At 43.4% G+C, this 20312-nt stretch overlaps 1 pseudogene across 1 annotated transcript in view; it reads left to right on the forward strand.

The window, feature by feature from the left end:
• LOC110308020 (uncharacterized) overlaps positions 1-20312 on the forward strand; it is a 173916-nt pseudogene that overhangs the window by 89649 nt on the left and 63955 nt on the right. Inside the window, exon 3 of the transcript XR_015045353.1 lies at positions 20242-20285. The product of XR_015045353.1 is annotated as an uncharacterized LOC110308020 (transcript). The remainder of the gene's footprint in view (positions 1-20241; positions 20286-20312) is intronic.

Here is a 20312-nt window from a genome sequence, read left to right on the forward strand (position 1 = left end):
AGGAGAGAAAAGCAGGAGGCAAGACAACCTTGTTCCTTCGAAGAACAAGGGGGCCACAGGCAAATTAGGAGAGCATTCTCGAGTATCGAAAGCATTCAAGGTATGGATAAAGGCTATGAGGACAGCTCAGATAATAAAGTACTTACTGTGGAGTGGAAGTGCCCGAGTTCAGTCACTACAACTTGCATAAGTATGCTAGACATGGTGGTACATGCTTGTAATCTGCAGTGCTGGGGCAGCAGAGCTAGCCTTGCCTAATTGGTAATCTCTAGGTGAGTGGGTCCTACCTCAGAGGTGGTGTTTGGCCTTTCTGAAGATAACCTCTACATACATGTACACATGAACCTCTCCCATACATACCCAAATTCTTGAGTGCACACATGTATGCACACATACACTCACACACACACACACACACACACACACACACACACAGGGGTTGACAAGAGTACAGGTGAACAAATTTATATTGGCGTGACAGAATGATAACTAGCAGTAAGATTTCCTCAGTCAGAGTGTGCAGGATGAAGGATCCTATCAGGGATCCACAAAAGATGAGCAAGATTCACAATAGCTAGAGTAGGTGCTAATTAATCAAGCAGAGTTTACATCAGAGAGGCCTTGGTTTACAAGAAAATCCTCAGGGCTGGAGAGAGATGTCTCCGCTGCTAACACAGCTAGAAAAACTTTTGCTGCTCTAGAAAAAGGATTCGGTTCCCAGCACCCACAGCAGGTGGCTTATAATCTAGAGTATACAGTACCCTCTTGTGAACTCTATGGATATCCCCAGCCGTGTGTACCTTCATGTGTCCCTCCCCTTCCCCTCTCCCAAAACCTTTGCTGAACATTATGGAGCATGTCCCAGCACTCAGGAGGCAGAGCAGGTGGATCTCTTGGGTTTGAGGCCAGTCTGGTCTACATAGTGAGTTCCAGGACAGCCAGGTCTGTCGAGAACCCTGTTTCAAAGCAACCAATCAACTAACTCAAAACTAACTAACCAACAAAAACATTTAAAATAAAATATCCCTGGGTGTGGTGGTACATGCTTTTTATCCCACAGTTGGGGGGGGGGATAGAGGCTGCTGTATGCAGAATTACAGGCCAACCAGGGCTGCATGCTGAAACCCTATCTCCAAATAAATTAATAAATAGATAAATAAATTAATTAATAAATACCTTCAAAGGCGTGTAATAGTAAGAACTGCATTAGGGGTATGTGTGTGTGTGTGCGAGTGAAAATAGATCAGGAGCCCAGTGTAAAGTGATTCAGCATAATTTATTCATCAAATATTGGCACAGGAGCCTGTTGTAGCTGTTCAGATGGGCAGTTATTGTTCTGATAACGAAGAACAAGTGTCTCAGAATTGTTGCCCAGTAAGAGAGCAAAACTAATAGCGATATGCAGAATGTAAACATTTGTTTACATTGTTCGTAGCCAGTGCCTTTGCTGAAGAGAAACGCAGCTGCAGCTTCCAGGACAACCTGTCAAAAAGAGTACTGCAGGTCTGATGGGTGACAAGAGAAATAGCTTCCCGTTTTCTTTCTAATCCTAACTCAGAGGCCCCCACTTACAAGTTTTGTGTTTTTCTCAGGATTGCTTTAGAGGCCCTAACTAGAAATGAGATTCTTTGTTATGCTTTTTGTTCCTTTGGGCTAGGGGGTCTCAGACTGTTTTAAATCCTTAGGGAGAAATACCAGTCAATTCTTGGTTCTTCACTCTGGGCAGAAGACTTTTATGCAAAACTCGAAACTGAGTTCAAAGGAGAAAGTTGCCCAAGAGTGATGGTGTAGAGAGGTGTGGATGGGGTGGGGTGAGGGAGGAAAGTGAAACAGCCCCTCTGTTTGCCCTTGTCATTAGCAGGGTAAGAAAAAAGGGGGCAAGGTTGTTTTGTAAGGCAATGGAACTAAGGCACTAAGCAGGTTCAGCTTGCTGAGGGAGCCCTGCAATGAATTCTTTTGCAGCTTGAGCAAGACATTGTCTTCAAGGAGAAAGCTGCCCTCTCCCATTGCCTTTCTTCTTCGTACATATTCAGTCATTGCAGGTGGCCCTTGGCTCCCAACTGTTCCTCATCTTCATAGAGGGGCCAGCTTCCCCCAGCTCCCTTGCGCTCTCTCTCTCTCTCTCTCTCTCTCTCTCTTCTCTTCTCTTCTCTTCTCTTCTCTTCTCTTCTCTTCTCTTCTCTCTCTCTCTCTCTCTCTCTCTCTCTCTCTCTCTCTCTCTCTCTCTCTCTCTCTCTCTCTCTCTGTGTCATGTCAATAGAACATGCTTCACTATTGTGGAGAACTGAGGAAACCTCCCTGCCACAAGACATCAAGACACAGTTTGCTGTTTTGTTCTCTGATTGTGAGTAGAGTTGAGGATGTAATTAGGATATTGTACAAGAACTTTTTTTTTAAAGAGAATTACCAACATTCTATTTTTTTGGGGTCGGGGGTGGGGGGTGGGGGGTGGGTTGAGACAGGGTTTCTCTGTGTAGCCCTGGCTGTCCTGGAACTCACTCTGTAGACCACACTGGCCTGGAACTCAGAAATCCGCCTGCCTCTGCTTCCAAAGTGCTGGGATAAAGGCATGCACCATCACTGCCCTGCTCCTCCTCTCAACATTCTAAAGGCCTTGTTCTACTGCTCTGCCTCCTACAGTCCTCTATCCTTGATCTGTGAAATGGTTTGGGGAGTGATTTTTTGTTGTATAAATACCAGTGTGTGCTTACACACACCACAGCTTTATGGATACAGCCCACACTGCAGATATGGTCTGAAACTTCGTCCTATGGCTCATGGTATATGATGCTATTTCCTTTTCAGATTATACATGTCGGGGTCAAATATTTCAAATTCCCCCTCCCACCACCAAATCTGGGTAGACATCATTATGGAGTGTAACAAGAATAGTGTGTCTTTATAATTATAAAGTTAAAACAAACGAAAAGTGTTTTATCAGAATGGATATATCAGAGAATTAAATGACGCTTTCTGGAAAAGAAAAAAAGTGGTGTTTAGTATCTTGTTTACAGAAAGCGAATCACCTTGGTAATCTAAGAAACAAAACCTTCCAGAGCTGTGCAGAGTCACTCTTAACTGTTTGAGTTATCTTGGTGGGAGGGGGGCTCTTTTTGTTCAAGACTTTGTAGGAGGAAGCCTGATCCTTTTATGCCCAGTCCATTTGGCATCCTCTTGTGTGACAGCATTGGACAGCACCATGCAACTTTATACGGCATGATTCCCTTTCTTAAAAGAAAAATTAAAATGGGTCAATGAGAAGATTAAATTTTAATTTCTCTTAAGTAGAGGAACCTGAGAAAACTATAAAGGACTTGGCCAAGCTCAGATAGTCCCATGTTTTGTAGCCAAGCAGTTCAAAATAGATCCGTTTATTTCTAAATGTAAAATGATACAGTCTTGGACACACCTGTGAAACAGCAAGGCTTCTGAAAAGAATGGAGAGGCATTAACTGCGCCTACGGTCAGTGGTCAGCAAAGACAGATAACTGAAGAGATGAAGGCACAGTTAGGCCTCACTTCACTAGAGAGCGGAGAGAATTCGAGAACTACCCATACTTGGTCAAACGTGGCCTGGATCCTATGTCTTGCTAAGGCAGCTGGCCAAAAGTATTTTCCTTATTACGTCTACCTACAACGCTGTCTCTTTTTTTTTAAATTTTTAATATTTTTATTACATATTTTCCTCAATTACATTTCCAATGCTATCCCAAAAGTCCCCCATAGCGCCCCCCACTTCCCTACCCACCCATTCCCATTCTTTTGGCCCTGGCATTCCCCTATATTGGGGCATATAAAGTTTGCAAGTCCAATGGGCCTCTCTTTCCAGTGATGGCCGACTAGGCCATCTTTCCATACATATGCAGCTAGAGACAAGAGCTCCGGGGTACTGGTTAGTACATCATGTTGTTCCAACAATAGGGTTGCAGATCCCTTTAGCTCCTTGGGTACTTTCTCTAGCTTCTCCATTGGGAGCCCAGTGATACATCCAATAGCTGACTATGAGCATCTACTCCTGTGTTTGCTAGGCCCCAACGCTGTCTCTTTATAGAACTTCATGGTGTTGTCTGGTTGTCATGTGGCGCCACCATTCTGAGCTCACATGTTTGCCTCTGGCCTCCCTGTGCCAAGGACTGGTGCAGAGGATGACAGCACCTGTTACTTGGGAAGTGACTTGTCTTAACTGTTGGGCATCATCATCTATTTCCATTGCTCATGCCATTGGGTCATGGTCTTGGGGGCGGCTTACGTGGTAATAGTTGATGGGTGCCTTCTCACATTCCTACTGCAGGAGAGAGACAAAGTTCAATTTATTGATTACTTTTTAAAAATTAATTATTTTATTTATTTATATCCCAAATGTCGTCCCCCTCCCAGTTGTCCCTCCCAGAGTTCTTTACCCCCCTCCCCTTTGCCTCTGATAAGGGTACTTATTATTAATTTTTTAAAAGGTTAATTTTGATAATTTATTGAGTACCTATGAGTATCTGACCCATTATTAGATATTAATCTGACATTGTTTTCATTTCTTTCCCGTTATCTTCTTTGACATTTTTGTTAGTTGATTCTTTGTTAAACACGGGTAGGAGGAACTAAGGGCTTCCTTCATACTAGGCAAGACCACTATCATGGACCCAAACCCTAGACTTTTCTAATTTAATAATTTTTTTCCTTATACATAAGGATCAGGGGACAATTTGAAAGCCATCTTCTCCCATGTGGGTCCAAAGAATCACACTTGGGCTTGCTTGGTCATTTGATTTATTTTATTTTATTATTTACGTGCGTATAAATAAGACTTGGGCATTGGGTTTCTTTATTCCTTTTGCTTATATTAGTGTGAGGTAGACAAGTGTTTCTTGTCCCCAACCCTTCTATCCTTTATACTGTCCAAGTTATCACTACAGAATTAAAGTCTCCAAGGATTGGCCAGGCTCATGGGTTAGTGGCACACAAGAGTCTTGGCTGCTGATGTGGAGTGGGCCTGTGTAAAGATGGAGCACTTTTATTTTATTTTTTTTTTCAGATTCATAGAGGCAGGAAGACAGAATTCAGGCAGTGTGGTGAGATTATATTTACATTTCATGTAAGATCACCCTTCCTTACTTACATGGTCCGTGTAGTCATAATGAGTATAAAGATAAAGTAAGAACAGCCTTAGAGCCCTTAGCTTGCCTTCTACCACCCAATCCTGTCTTGCCTCCAATTGCAAGTTCCTGTTACCTTCAGATTGGACAGAGAGGCCGTCTATTTTTCTACAGCATTATATCCATCTGGTTGGTTAGTTTGCATGGTGCATCCTGCCTTGATATTTGTTCTCAGCATCTCCCCTTCCACAGATCTGCTTCTTGGCTGATGTCAGACTCCCCTTTCTCTCCTCATATTTCATTCCTCCAACATCTGTAAAGTGGCCAAGCTCCGAGAGCACACTTAAAAATGGATTGGATCCAGAGGGGCCTGAGCCTTCTTTTCCTTAATGTGTCGAGTTTTAAATTTACAGGCTTGCAGCAGGAGAGGTGGGAGAGGAGGAGAAACAGTACCACCTCACCTTCAGGAAAGGAAGGGGCTGCTTTAATTTCTATGGGAGGGTTGCCATTGCAAAGCCGGGTGTCTCCAAGGTGAATTCTCGCCTCAGTGGCATATACATAAATCAGCTTGAATCTGGAGGCCAGTGACAAGAGTTTGGCTGGAGCTCCGTGACAGCTTTGTGGTCGAGAAAGAATATGTAAATTTCCAGAATTCCCAGGAATGCCAGCCTCAGAAAGAGGATTAGGGGAATCCAAGAGTCTTGACCTTTCCTTGGGACTGAATAATGGCTGGAACCATTATTCACCAACACAGCTTGACTTTGGTACTCAAAATAAAAACACTCCGTTTTCTACCATATTCTGATGGGAAATTTATTAAATGTTAAAGTCTAATCTGAAAACAAACCCTAGCTTAAGTAAAACCATGCAGTGCTGTTTAATAGTGTTTATAACTTGAGAGCTAAGGGACTGGGCTGAGTAACTCTGATAGGCGGAGGAATTCCAAGACACCCCCGCCCCCGCCACCTCTAGACATGTTTAGAGTGGTTTATTTGCGGTTGGTTTCCCAGCTTGACCGCCTGTTTAGACTTTGTGGGGATAAACAGACAGAGAGATAAACTTCCTCTTCAGGTGAGGTTCGTCCTGTTTTAGAGCCAAGCACAAATCTAAGTCATGACTTTGCCAGTACTGACACGACATACTTTTGGGAAGCCCTACTGTGTGCCCAACCTGCACACAGTGTATTTTTTTGATGCTTAATTGACACATTGCTATTGACAGGATCATAGGTTGGTTGGTATGTTTTGGTTTTTCCTTAAAGGTCTTGAATTTAGGGTCCTCTGCTTCTATGCTTTTACCTCAGGAGTGCTGGGATTATGGGTGTGGCCATTACATTTGATTTATGCAGAGATAGGAATCAAATCCAGGCTCTCTAACATTCTAGGCAAACCCTCTACCTACACTGATCTAAATCTCTGTTCTCCGAATTGGAGACCCTTTGAGAAACTGAATCAGATACACGTGGATTAATCAAGAAATCTATTTAAACAAAATCTAAATTATGTATGTAGGTCTGCAGAAATGGATCAGGAAGTCAGGACCACTTTCCTGCTCACCCTAAAGACCCGAGTCTCATCCCCAGAACACACGTGGTGGAAAGAGAGAACTGCTTCCTACAGGTTGATATCTCTTCCGCATGTATGTCCTGGCATGTGTATAAAACAATTAAGTAAATAAATGTAACCAAAAATATGCACTGAATGAAATATCACATTATGATATGTCCAGTCCTGCTTCGAATAGATAAATCTCTAGTCAGGAAGAGAAAAAGTGGGTTTAGCTTTAGTTCTTCGAGAGTGTTTGATAAAATAAACAAACTGAAGTGAGATGGTCCGGACAGAACAAATGCAATGTTAGGAACCTGATGTTAATGGATTAAACAGTACAAGTCATGCGGAGCTTTCCACTTGGGTACCTTGCATGACCTTTAGAGGATGCTAGGTACCCTCCATCCCTACTACCCTAGGCTGGGTTGGTGAATCTGTCCCTAACCCTTCTCTCTTTTCCTAGTCTTCTATGTAGATGTTATCATTATCTCTGTGTGCATGACATAATTGATAATTAGACAGTACCAAGTCAGAGATTTTGTTCAGATGGTGAAGGAAGTGTAATCCATGTTCCATGACAAAGGGTTAAAAGCTCTCTGTCTGTGAGCATAGAGCAGAGGCCATGAAGGGGGTTGCCTAATGGGATGCTACCCAACTCTGGGAAGACTTGTTTGTTCAGAGAAGGTTTATTTCTTGTATAGATCAATCGAGGGTACAGAATTGAATTGTGTAGATGTACAAATGCATATGTGAGAGTCCAGCTCAGCTGTGGGAGTTCTCACAACTGAAACATTCAACGGAGTAGGCTTATTTGTTTGCTTTTGTTTTTTAATAGTGAGAATTTTGTCCCAGAATCATTAGAGAAGTTGGGTGTAGCTTTTTCAGCTGACCGTGCAGATGGAGTGGCAGGTTTGGACCAAATGCACCATGACCTTCTTTTCATCAGTGAATATCGTAATCATTTGAGTATGTGTTTAAGGAGCCAAGGCAAGTAGAAAGTATGAATGCTGTCTATGAAGAGACAATTAAAATATGTAGAGTGGGGCTAAAGAGATGGCTCAGAGGTTAATAGCACTGGCTGCTCTTCCAGAAAACCTGGGTTCAATTCCCAGTAACCACATGACATCTCACAACTGTCTATAATTCTAGTTCTAGAGGTTCTGATACTCTCACACAGACCCACATACAGGCAGAACACCAATGCACATGAAATAAAAATAAATGAAAAACATACAGAAGAATAACGGGAAGAGGAGACCCTTGCCTATCAAGAATGTGCAGGGATTGGGCTAGAGAGGTAGCTCAGGAGGTAAGGGCCCTGGATGCTTTTTCTGATAGCCTAGTTGGCCAGCATGGTAGGTTACAACCTTCTGTAACTTGTTTCAGGGGTAATTTGATGCTCTCTTCTGACCTGTATGAGTTAGTTTTAGGCCAGCTTGATCTAAGCCATCCGAATGAATGAATGAATGAATGAATGAATGGGGCTGGAGAGATGGATAAGTGATAAAGAGTGGTTACTTCTTTCCCAGAGAACTGGAGTTCAATTCCAGTACTTCAACCTCTATTAAGTGACTCACAAATTTTCCCATGGCATCTGAAAACCTCTTCTGGCCTTCTCAGGCAACCCTACCTCCACCCCACACATAATAAATATAAATTACATCTCTCTCTCTCTCTCTCTCTCTCTCTCTCTCTCTCTCTCTCTCTCTCTCTCTCTCTTCGAGGCAGGGTTTCTCTGTGTAGCCCTGGCTGTCCTGGAACTCACTTTGTAGACCAGGCTGGCCTCGATCTCAGAAATCTGCCTATCTGCCTGCCTCTGCCTCCCAAGTGCTGGAATTAAAGGCGTACACCCGGCCTTTTTTCTTTATCTTTTCTTTTTTCTTTTCTTTTTTTTTTTTTTGTCTTTCTCTCTTTTTTAAGGAAATGTATGAAGGAGGCAGGAGAGATTGCTCAGACAGTAAAGTGTTTGCCTGGCAAGTATAAGGGCATGAGTTCAAATTCTCAGTGCCCATGTAAAAGTCGGGCATGGTAGCACTTGCCTGTAATCCCAGCACTGAGGAGGTAGAGACATGAAGAGCCACTGGGCTCGCTGGTTAATCAGCATAGCCAAATTTATATGCTCCTGGCTCAGTGAGAGACTTTAATCTCAAAAAATGAGAAAGGAAAAGATGGAGGAAGAGATCCAACCTCTGGTCTGCACATCCACACCCACACAAAAACATAGGCACCTGTGTATATATGTTCACACTTCCGTAAAACACACATGCATATTGAGGATTGGGGATGATGAGATTGTTGCAAAGAGAATTTCTCTGACAGGCTCTAGAGAACCTTCTTGCTTCCCATGCTGGGAAAGGTTAGGCTGGACCACTGTTTATGGGCATGCGCTTTGCTTTGCTTTGTTAATCTTATGCCAGAAGACACAGGAGCGCATGGTGACCTTGTGTGGAAATGGTTATTTGCCTTCACTGATAGAAGGGTAGGTTGCAATGGAAGCAGAAAAAGAGCAAACCCAGAATGTGACAGAATAGCCAATAAAGAGCCTCCTCAGTCATGTCCTCAAATAGAAGAATTCTCCCAATTATTAATTGAAAGTTATATGCTTAATGTGTTAGATCAGTGGGCTAGAATTAGTCATTTACATCGCCATCTATCACTGAAGCTGACCAGTGACCTGAGACAAGTTATTAACATTCCTTATATTCCAATTTTCTCACCATATTCTCCCAGCATGGGAGATTGTTTACAAAATGCACCAAGTTCCAGGAGGAAAGAGGCCTTATTACAAAGGTGCCATGCTGTACGTCTGCTTGGGGTAACGCGTTTCAATTATATCACTGATACTGTTTAGAATTTCTCAACTTAAGGACATTTTTGACCGAACAGGATTCTGAGTGGCTTTCCTGGGAGATGGTCTTTGAAAGTGTGGCAACTCTTTCAAATATCAGTTTAATATCTGTCCACCAAGGGAGTGTGAAAAGTATATACCATTCAGGGATATCATTCCTGTTTCCTTGCTCAATATGATATCTGGAATATATTGAAGATGCGTTGGCCTTACCTATTTATAAAGGGCTGGAATGGTTTAGATGGGCGCCATCCCGGGGCCAGTGATGCGTTTTCTGTGGAGTCCTCTGAACAGGCTTTTCTGAAAAGAATACATTAGGTCTGTCAGAATGATTCTTTTCAGGGGATGACGCCTTGCAGATGCCCTTTGTTGAGGGAGAACGGATTAGCCTGCAAGGCTTTTCTGATCTTCAGGAAGACAGAAAATTTCAAACATTCTTCTGCCATTTGAACTTCCCTGTAAGAAACTCTCAGATATTTTTTCATTTTCAACACTAATAATCATGAGCTTCTTGCATTTTAAAATACAGAGATGGGCATATCTTGTAAAATTAACTTCTTACATACTCACTTATCAGTAGGAAGGCTGCACTGAACCCCAGTTTGGTTTCTAATTTGTGGTTAATAATCTTTGCACTTGAACATTGTGGCCCAGTCATTCCAGGACATAATTGGGCATACACATGCACACACACACACGTACACGCACACACATACACATGTCAGTAGCACATGGTTCAGGTATTTATTGATCTATGTTTAACTGTCTTCAATAAGAGGACGTGCTGTTTCAAGATTGGGGTGGGGGGCTACCACCAAGTAAATAAAAATAGCACTAAATGAACTGGGAACATGGAAGGCATTTCTCAGAAGACCTGGGTTCACTGGCTTAGAAATCCACTTCCTGCTTTCACCACAGTCAGTGTCAGAGTGTGAAAGAAACCCCCTTTGATTTATGGTGGCTTATACTACATGTCGCTCTTTGTCCCCAGAGCCACAGACCTGCTGTTTTATAGGGCATGAACCTTTCTGGTGGTCAACGTTTTAAAGCCAGACAATCATCTTGTTGAGAAGTTCCTTAAAAGATGAAATCCAGTCTCACGGCTTGGGTTTGCACAGTGTCTCACAGAGGGACGCATGTTGACAGGCCCCCATAAATGTCTTTGTTGTTGCTGCTGCTGAATAGAGGATGGAAGGGTGAGGATTGCCCTCGGGAGCAGAGTTGCCAGTGATAGATAGGAGGAGAGCTACTGGATCCAGAGGGGGAAGATAGATGGGTGGACATATTCTGCTAGATGCTACTGCTGCACTTTAAGAAAAAGGAAAAAACGGCTGACATCATCTGCCCTTTGTGTCCTGGCCCTCTGCTAGGAGACATTCAGGTGTCTGAGATGGTCACTGTGAACAGAGTACAGACTTCATTTGTGGCCCTATTCTCGGAGTCCATTTTTCTTTTCTCTTTGCTTCCTTGGCTCCCTCTTCTTTCCTCGGCCTGTTTCTTGTATACAGTCCCCAGTCTCCCTCTTCTCCTTCCTGTAACTGAAAACCATTCAAGGAGGTGGGATTACTTCAACATCTCACTCGTGATCCAAGCTGAAGCTAACCTAGAGAGGGGAAGGAAGGGCACATTTGTTTTTTGAGACAAGGTTTCGTGTACCTCAGACTGCCGTGTGGATGGAGATGATCTTGGATCCAGTCCTCCTACCTCTACCTCCTGGTTGTGGGGATTATAGCTGTGTACTACCTACCAGGTCTGGCTACAAAAAAAAAAGTTTTTAATTTTCATATGCATTATCTTATAAAGATAATGGACTGTAGTTTAGATAGAGCATTCGATCTATGGAATGCGTGCCACCGTTAGTGGTATTGACACTTGCTTATTAGTACTGCTCCTTATACTATATTTACTGTCTTCTTGCTGAGAAAAATGTCTCAGTTTGGGAGAAATCCTAGAATAGAATCCTGAAAGGAAATGAGAAATTTTTTATTCTGGAACCATATGTGTGTGTACTCCTGGTCTGGGGACACATCTTCAGGTTACCCCCAATTCCATGTTCCGGTGTGGCAGGAGTTTTACGAGGGTTCTATAGTAATAGAGCAAAGAAAGTCATAAGCCAAGACACTTTTCGTTTCCCTTGGAAGGTATGTCAGGTAAGTCGCTCACAGTGAAGGGAGGATGATAGAGTCAACACAGAGAAGCTATTGGAGGGGGGTAAAAGTGCTCAGCATAGTCCAAGACAGTTTGTAGTTAGAACCTGCTGCATTGCACCTTCTACACATTGACTGAGATGCTAAGCAGTTAATCAACCTTATAGAACCTTCAATGGGAGCAGCGACTTCTCCCTGGGAGCTTCCCATCATACCGAGTCTTGCAGTAACATGGGAACTTAAGGCTTTAGCTCAGGTATGATTTTGCAATGGAACTGAAGTTTCACTCATGGCAAACAAATCTGAAAAGTGGAGGTCGTTACTGCACACTGCTCAGTTAGTGGTTAGCCTCATTCTGCGCAGACAGGAGGATCTCTAAATGGAGAGAGAAAGGAGATACTAGTGTTTTAAACATCCTAGTTACTGTTTACCCACATTACCCCCAACATTCACTTAATGGAAATGTAATCCCCAAATTCATGTGTTAATGACATTAATGACATTCGGAAGTGGAGCCTTGGGAGGTCTTTAGGATTAGCTGAGGTTAGAGGGTGGAGTTCCCATGATGCCTTAGTGGCTTTAGAGGAGAACTAGGAGGGGCTACAGCTATTGGTTTGCGATGTGGTAGTGTGCCAGGCTCTTTGCCCTGTCTGATGCAGCTAGGTCCTCTGCAGCTGTTAGTCTGTGCTCCTGCAATTTCTAGCCTTCACAGTTGTGAGTCAAACAAACAAACAAACAAACAAACAAAACCCCAAAACCCCAAACCCTTCTTTCCTTATGTTCTCCCCAGAATGTGGCATTCAGTCACTGCAACAGAAAACAGTAGGAGACAGTCATTGCAAGATTTTTATTTTTTCTGTTTGCTACCTTCACAAAAATCTGTTTAGTAAGAGCTTGTTAGTCTTGCTGTTGACCAGCAAGTCTGCTCTGCACATATCTTCCAGCAGGAAGGATTCTGACCTGGATTTCACGCCCATGTCCAGTGCAATTTTTCTTAGGGTAATTTGAACTTTGTTTTAAACTATATGTGGCAGGAGTGCCCTTATGGCTACAAGGAGAAGATGTGTGTTCCCTGATAGCTCCAGCTCTTCCATGTAGGTGACAACCTACATTCAGTTCTCGGCACGTTTGCTCCCTAGCAGTGTCTTTACCTTTGTGGATGAAGCTTCAGTCATCCCTTGCTTGGATGTAGTTCCTGTTCTTCACACTCTTGCCTGCACTGCTAAGTGTGCCAGCTGCAAATATGGCTCAGAACACCCCTCTTGCTCTGGGATCTGGTCCTGAGTTACCTCAGCTAGCAGAACAGAAGCCAAGAACAACATGGTGCAGATTGCCTTCTGTGCCCGTAAGTACAACCAAGTGTGGAGAGTGCATTAGGTCTGCCCTGGCCTTATGCGGGTTGATTTTTCTGTTATCATCCGTAAACAATGGAGAACATCAGCTATTTACATAGTGCTTATGCTATGTTTAGGGCTCGTCGTGACCCAGAGATGATTTACAGGATATGGGAAGATGGCATTGAGGATTAAAATCAGGAACTGGAACTTTTTATGCAAAAGGTGCTGGCTCCAGTCCCTTGTGACTAATGAAGGGCAACTGTCCTATTGTTTTGGGGGTGGACAAAACACTGTCTGAGTGAAAGGAGAGCATCAGTAAGTTCTGATATGGGAAGTGCCTACCAGTTACTTTTTGAGTAATTACTAATTACTGTTACCTTCTGTGTGTGTGCGCGTGTGCGTGTGCATGTGTGTGTGTGTGTGTGTGTATTTTTCGAGGCAGTGTTTCTCTGTATAGCCCTGGCTGTCCTGGAACTCACTTTGTAGACCAGGCTGGCCTCGAACTCGGAAATCTGCCTGCCTCTGCCTCCCAAGTGCTGGGATTAAAGGCGTGTGCCACCACGCCCGTCTCTGATTACCTATTTATATTAGTTACTGTTCTAGGTCCTGAGAATGTACAGGTAGAGCAAAGACAATTTCTGCGCTAAGGAGATATTGCTTTGGGACAAAGAGATTGAAGAGTAATGGTAATAAGATAAAAATTAATGTCAGATAACGATAAATATAAAGAAATAATGCGTAATGTGGAGGCAGAGGTATACTGTGAGAGCGATTTTAGGTAGGGTGGCCACAGGTGAGCTCTGAAGGAGGGACATTTGCACAATTATTTCCTTCATCCAGAAGGAGTCTGTGCTACAGAGAAGTCCCATGATTTCCTTCAATACTCATGTTGTAGCTCGATATAGAAAAAAGGCTGGACATGATTAGGGAAAAGAGCCCTGCACCCTCCCACACCACATGGGATACATTTTACAAACTCTGTGATTTCTTGAATCCTTTGTATGCCTATCATAAGACTGACAAATTGGGCAGCAAATGATCAACAAGCGTACCATAATAAGGTAGAACAATTACAAGAGTCTGCAATAATGAAAGTTACGTGATTGGAGTGTTTTTTTTTTTTCTTGAAGGGCTCTAAACATAATGTATTCAGACTGTTGGTGACTGAGATTGTGAGTAATGAGAACACCGCTGTGGCTGTTGAGCTTAGGGGCCTTGCTGTGAATCAGCTTTCCATAGCGTCTCTCTGGCTCCAGCTAGCATCCAGCACCATTCATTTTCTCTTTGACATACTACCCAGATCATGTTTTTTTAGTGACAGTCCAAGAGGAGTGGAGAAAGGTAGGTATTCTATGTGATTGTATGTATGGTGTATGTGACTGTGGCATGCACATCGATGTGTGTGCATTACATGTACATATGTGTGCATGGGACCAGAGTGTCTTAGTCGACCATATTCCATCTTAGGTTTTTTTGAGACCTGGTCTTTCACAGAACATGGATGGAGCTCATTGGTTCACCTACCCTGGCTGGCCGGTAGCTTCAGGGATTCACCTGACTGTTTCCTTAGGGGTAGGACTGCAAGTATGCCCTACCACACTCAGCCTTTACAGGGGTGCACTGGGGATTTAAATGTTGGGGTTCTTCTGCTTGTGTGGCAGACATTTTACCAACTTAGCCATCTCCTCAGCCCTGAGATGATGTTTTTGGACTTGGGATAGCGAAGTGGCAGAATGTCTCCTGAAGCTGTACCTAATCAGTCTTGTAGCCCAGTAAGGAAACATCCTTGGACAATGTTCTGATGCTCCAGGTCCTTGTGTGAAGTCCTTCCCCGTCTGAACCCTGTGACATGACTGAGCCTTAGAGAGCAGAGGGAATAGATGGGTCCTGCAATCCAGAGCCCTTCCACTCTAAGTGTCAACCAACCGCTTTGAAATCTGCCTTTCTCTAATTCTGCTCATTATTTCTGTGATGGGGCTGTTCATGCTGGCGCTGCTGCACTTTGCTGAATACATGTGGGGACAGATGGAGATGGCAGACTGGAGGAGAAGAGCAAGAGTTGACATGGCGCTGGGGGCTCTTCACAAGAATGGTCCGTCTGTACGCTTCCTGGGGTGACGGGCTTGTGATTGGCATGTGGTATTGCCTCTCAGGCACACCTGTGGCATGAATAGGCTTCATAAGGTTAAGTCAAGCTGCTGCCTCTACGAAAAGGTTTTCAACACAAGTGGACTTTAAATGACTGAAGAAATCCTGGGGTCGAAAAGGAATACTATTTCAAATTCTTTTGCATGATAGGTTTTCCTGATCTATATTTTATTTCAAAATGAAAAGAAATGATTGTCTGCCTGTCTGTCTGGTATATAAAACCACAAGGGATGTATGTAGCAGGCTAGGATTCTTATCACTCAGGGTTTGAATTGCCAATGACATCTCGATCATTTAGCTGGTTGCCGCTTTGTCTTGTCTAATTGTTAATGAATCTATCCATCTATCTATTCATCCCATCCATCCGTCTTTTATCCCACCTTTGGACCTATCCACCAACTCATCCATTAAAGTTCAGCATGAAGGGACATTTCTGTTCTCTCTCTCTCTCTCTCTCTCTCTCTCTCTCTCTCTCTCTCTCTCTCTTTTGAGACAGGGTTTCTCTGTATAGCCCTGGCTGTTCTGGAACTCACTTTGTAGACCAGGCTGGCCTCGAACTCAGAAATTCGTCTGCCTCTGCCTCCCGAGTGCTGGGATTAAAGGCGTGCACCACCACGCCCGGCGACATTTCTGTTCTTAATAGTGTGATTATTTTGCCTTTATTTCATTTGGACTTGATTTTCTTTCTTTATACAATGATTAGACTTATTTGGATTTTTCTTTTCTTTTTCTCTTTTTGTTTTTTTTGTTTTTTTTTTTTTTTTTTTGGTTTTTCGAGACAGGGTTTCTCTGTGTAGCCCTGGCAGTCCTGGAACTCACTTTGTAGACCAGGCTGGCCTCGAACTCAGAAATCCGCCTGCCTCTGCCTCCCGAGTGCTGGGATTAAAGGCGTGCGCCACCACGCCCGGCTTTGTTTTGTTTTTTGGTTTTGTTTTGTTTTTCAAGACAGGGTTTCTCTATGTGAAGCCATGGCTGTCCTAGAACTCACTCTGTAGACCAGGCTGGCTATCTTCAAACACATACGAGATCCACATGCTTCTGCCTCTCAAGATTAAAAATATGCACCACCACTGCTGTACCAACATCTCTCTCTCTCTCTCTCTCTCTCTCTCTCTCTCTCTCTCTCTCTCTCTCCCTCGTGTTTGGATTATTTAAAGGATCATATTAGTTAAAAATCCTGAGATATTTTTCAATGTGTATTTTCAGCTGTAGATATTAAGAAGTTTTAGTGATGTCTTTGCTCTTTGAGTCAACTGACATCTGTCAACAATGTCAGTTAATCAACAGCCTCAGTTTACCTACCATTTACAATAGTAAACACTGCTCACTTTCTTATCTGCATTATCAGATGAGAAACTGAGGCAGGAAATTAGCTCTTGTCAAAAATAGTCTGTAGAGAGATAAGGTCAGCAGATCATTTCAGGGAAATAAAAGCCCATTATGTGGCTGTGAGATGGCTCAGTTGGTTAAGTCCCAACATCCACGAAAAATAATGGGGATGGAGATGGGACATAGAGACAGATGGAGGTCCATGGCCTAGCCTTTTGTATTTGTCAAGTCTTAGTCCAGTGAGAGAGTCTCATGTCAAAAATAAGGTGGACAGCTCCTTTGGAATGACATCTGAGGCATTCCAGTATATGTGCACCCATACTCTTATGGAAACACACAGGGACACACACACACACACACACACACACACACACACACACACGACACCATCTGTAAACTGGCAGCTGAAGCAGGTACAGGTGACCTTTACTTAAACTGTAGGAACTTAGAAAGGCTCCTTCTCCACTTTTCATTTGGTCTAAATGGAGAGTTTGTGGAGAGACACAAGCAGCGGAGTCCATGTGAGTATGTGTAGACTCTAAGTGTTCCTTAAGATTCTGACACACTCTGCCTGCTCCTAGCTCTCTGTGTGGTGCTATGCCAGCTCCACTCTCTCATGCCTCCATCCGTGCAACCACTGAACAGTTCATCTGAGGGCCTCAGCACCCCCTGCTCATCCCTCCACCACTCCAATAATGACCATGGTTAAAAGCCTCTGCTCCTTTCTCAGGATTTGAAAAAGAACAAGAAAAAAACCCCCAACTCCTCCATCTTCTCTTCCGCCGTTTCCTAGATTTTAACCTGTTTTTCTGTGACTTAAAAGCAACTTCTGTCCAATAAATGGATCAGTAGATTTCTGTGGGCTTTGCGAGTGAAAACTATAGCATAATATTTAGATTAAAACAGTCTGATAGCCACACTTGAAAAGCACATCCTGGTTACTTGATGAATTCCTCTCTTTCCTTTTTATTCCTGGTATCCTGGGGTGGCCTACTGGAGGAAAAAAAATTACTATTTGATTCTCCCTGGGTGGTCAGGGAGGTCTTGTAAAGACTCTTGTTTGTTTTGTGTGAACCTTCAAAGACATGCACGCTTTCCTCCATAAAGATGTACTAAGAAAATAGGGATTTTTTTTTGAAGTTGCTGTGTATAAAGGGAGATTCAGAGCAACCATCTTCCTTTAGAACTGCAAGCTAATGTGATTAGAGGGGCTCCTTTCACCAGGAGCCTTTGTTGTTTCTGTCTGTGGTCATTACCACCAGGCTTATGGGGGAGGTTTATGCTTACAAAAAAAAAACCCATCTCCACCTGCTTCCCCCCCAATTAATCACATATTTTAATATAAAAAACTACATTTATTATGTCCATCCGGTCTCTGGGGGAGAAAGCAGAAAGAACAGTGGGTATGGAGAATGTGTTTGAGTGTGCACTTGTGTTTGTGCGAATGTGTTTTTGCATATATGTTTAGATGTTTGCGTGTGTGGCTGCGTGTGTGCATGCGTACGTGTGTGACCATTCAGTTAAGTGCCTGTATATGTGTAGAGCCCAGGACTCTCCTGAGGTGTGCTCAAGGCAGCACATTTCAGGCCAAGGCTCCTGCACATCCCAATTAGCGAAGCCCTCCTGCTGTGGTGAGGGAGAAGAGTCTGAATTTGAGTTAGGGCTAGCTAAGTGCAGGCTGCTTTTTCATGCGGTCTCTGCAGATCTGTCTCATTAGCACCCTAAGGTCAATGGGAAGTTGGAAAGCTGCTACCATGTGCACAGTTGGTATTTTCTGCTGTGTGTGGCGGTAGCAACCATTTTATTTACCCAAGCTTCTTTTTTTTTTTGGCATCTCAGGATATTAATTGTTCTTAATCGGGGAGGCTGCTAATGCGGACTTATTTTAACTCTGCAGGGAGCCAGAGCAGGTGTGGCCTGGTTATGACTGCTGATCTACCAACTAGTTTTCTTGCTGCCCGAGTCACAGGATAAATGTGCTTTGCCAATTATGTGTATATAGCCCAGTAAGGAGAGAAAAATGACCTTGAGCCCCCAAGATCTTGATGGTTGCTTTCTGAAGTGTATTCACCTATTGAAGATGTACCACCATCCAGGCCCAGGAGGAATACTGTCCATTTTTAATCCCTAGACAATTATTTCCCCTGAAAAAAAAAATCACCCTGAAATAGCTGAATCTGCCCTGAATTGCCAAGAACTTTTTTTTTCTTGGAATTAGATTTTCAGAAAATAAAGACTTTATGGTATAGCTACCAAAAAATGTGAAGGGTAACAGAACTTCCAAGTTTCCTTCTGTGTCAAGAAAAACTTGCTGTTATGAACTCCGCATGTGTTTAAAGGGGGATATCAGGGAAAGGCAAATACAGATTTTAAGTAAAATGTAAGTTTTTTGTTTGCTTTTTTGAGACAGGGGCCCATGTAGCCCAGGCTAACCTCAAACACTTCAAGTACCCAAGGATGACCTTGCAATTCTATATCCCTCTGCTAATTCCTCTCCACGCTGGGATTCTAAGTGTGTATATCCAAGCCTGGGTAAAAGTGTCACTAGCTGATTTTGTTCTCTACTCTATTGAGTAATTATTTTGTAATCAAACATGTGCTCATAAAATACCAGAGTTTTAGAAAGATAAGCCTGGGCACAGAAAACAAACTTGACCTTTAATAGAATCTTGCATTTCTCTTTAAGTCCTAGAGTCAATGTTCACTAAGGTTTTGATGTGATAACAGTGGTGGCCTGGTACCCAAAGTGCTGTTAGGAAGTTCATCTCTGAGGTCACCAGCTGTGACTGCCATTGCTACTTCTGTGACAGGAACAGTTTCTTGTACATCCTCCGATGTAGCTCTAGAGCCCTTTGTTGCTGGCAGTGCTAAGTTGGGTAGGCCAGAGGTTAACATTGGATGTCATTCTTCAGCACTTTCTACCTTGGATTTTCAGGCAAGGTCTCTGATTCTCCTGGCACTCCACCAAGTAGTCTTAAGCTAGCAGGTCAGTAAGTCTAGGGATCTGCCTGTGTCCTCTCCCCAGCACCTATTACAAGAGCATGCTACCATGCCCACCTTCCAACTAGGTGTTAGGAGTAGAATGCAGGTTCTTATGCTTGGATGGCAAGTACCACCAGCTGACCCATCTCCCCAGCCCTACTGACATTAGGTTTACATAATTGTTTTAAAGGCTAAATGAAGTCAGCTACATAAATCGCTAAGGTAAGGCTCGGACAGATGACAACTGGATGACAAAGAACACTGGCTGCTCTTTCAGAGGATCCTGGGTAAATTTTCAGCATCTTGGGTGGCAGCTCGTAACTTATCTGTAACCTCAGTTCCAACTCCTTCTTCTATTCTGGTCTCCATGGCTATCAGGGATGTAAATGGTACACATACATAATGCAGGCAAAACACCCATACACATTAAAAAAATGCACTAGGGCACATCACACCACTGCTGTGTCACCCCCCTCCGCAACCCCTCTGAAACACATACCCATGGCATCTCAGAAGTAAAGTGGAGTCCTCTTAGCTTTGAGAGTCACTCTGGAGAAATTTATCACCAGATCATGAAAGTCTAGGCTTGGGATGGCTACATAGCCTACATGCCATGCCTTAGCTCAGAGCAGCCAGACTGGAGCTGTACCCATCCTTGCTGAAGGTTCCTAGCTTTGCTGAAGGATCTGGAGAGTTAATACTCTGCAGCGAGTCTCTGATGTGACTCTAGAACAGTCAAGTGCCAGGAAGTGTTAGACCCTGTAAGGACCTTGGTTCCTCTTACAGTGTGTAACTCAGTTTCCCTTTCTCTCATAGCACCCCCACGTGACTGCAGAAGCCTTCACACCCAGCACGCTCAGGTAAGAAATTTTTCCTGGATGGGAGGG

This window comes from Mus caroli, unplaced genomic scaffold (genome assembly GCF_978045245.1).
Source record: "Mus caroli unplaced genomic scaffold, Mus_caroli_1 scaffold_15, whole genome shotgun sequence".
Classification (NCBI taxonomy): Eukaryota; Metazoa; Chordata; class Mammalia; order Rodentia; family Muridae; genus Mus; species Mus caroli.